The sequence below is a fragment of the Lipotes vexillifer genome, unplaced genomic scaffold (assembly GCF_000442215.2).
Source record: "Lipotes vexillifer unplaced genomic scaffold, Lipotes_vexillifer_v1.1 scaffold737, whole genome shotgun sequence".
Classification (NCBI taxonomy): Eukaryota; Metazoa; Chordata; class Mammalia; order Artiodactyla; family Lipotidae; genus Lipotes; species Lipotes vexillifer.
This window is the reverse complement of record NW_006776682.1, coordinates 169,791-171,231: the sequence shown is the minus strand read 5'-3', so window position 1 is coordinate 171,231 and position 1,441 is coordinate 169,791.

Here is a 1,441-nt window from a genome sequence, read left to right as displayed (position 1 = left end):
GAAATAAAAAAAAAAAAAAAAAAGGTCATGAAGAACCTAGAGGCAAGATGGTAATAAAGATGCAGACTTACTAGAGAATGGACTTGAGGGCACGGGGGTGGGGAAGGGGAAGCTGGGATGAAGTGAGAGAGTGGCATTTGACATATATTCACTACCAAATGTAAAATAGATAGCTAGTGGGATGCTGCTGCATAGCACAGGGAGATCAGCTCGGTGCTTTGTGACCACCTAGAGGAGTGGGATAGGGAGGGTGGGAGGGAGACTCAAGAGGGAGGGAATATGGGGATATATGTATACATATAGCTGATTCACTCTGTTGTACAGAAGAAACTAACATAACATTGTAATGCATTTATACTCCTATAAAGATGCGGAAAAAAAAAGAACAGGCGGTGGGCTTGTTTTATAGCATTCTTTATACATATACTGCCAATGGCAATTGAGACACATGGTAATATATTCGATTTAATGCAAAATGCCATTGTTACCTTAATCTAAGCTAGAGTAAACTCCTCATTTGCATATTCACACTTGCATATCGTGGACTTCCAACAATAATGTATTAACTTTTCAAAACTCTTATATTTGCTTCCTATCAGTCAAATAGAACATGAAGGAAAATTTTAAAGGCCCTCTTTAGGAAAAAACTGAAACCAGCAACTTTCTTTCAGATTCAATGGTATGTTTTGCTTTATAAATACCCTTAACTAACACTCATCCAGGAATGATGCACAGGTGTGGTGATTAGCCATAGCTTCAAAGAATTTACATAATTTTCTTCTACACTATAAATTGGGTCACTCCTTTTAGAAACACCTACCAAATAAATTTCAGAGTTAATATGCTAAATCTGTATTCAGGAATCCAATATCTTAGAGATACGACACTGGATATCAGTAGTTATCTATCTACTCATAGCTCTGGCTTAACAGTACCCTTGTTAAAATCTTCTTTCCTCATATACTTACTTAATTTTTGACTTTTGCAAATTCCTGTATTTGGACCAGTGATCAGAAAACTGTTCATAGCCAGATCACTGATCTGAATGCCATACTCTAATTTTCTAATAAATCAGTGGGCCACCATTTCATAATACTTGCCAAAGATGCCAGGATTAATTCTGAAGTCATGTAAGTATTTTCTTTAGTCAGGCTTGGGTGTCCTTACCCCTTCCTTTTGCCTTTATTTGTTTATTTCTAATTGTCTCTTGTCATCCTACCTGACTATGATTCCTGTGCATTCTTCTTCCTCTAACTTTTCTGCCATCAGATACAGTGATTACTTTTTATTTAAAGTTTATTTGCATTCTCACCTGAAAAAGTACAGCATCTCAGTAAGTCATGCTTCCCACTGACCCCAATTACTCCCTCCGTGCAAAGCAAAGCGGGCCTGAACATCCCACACGGAATAGGCAACATATGTTTGCTACCATCAACACAGC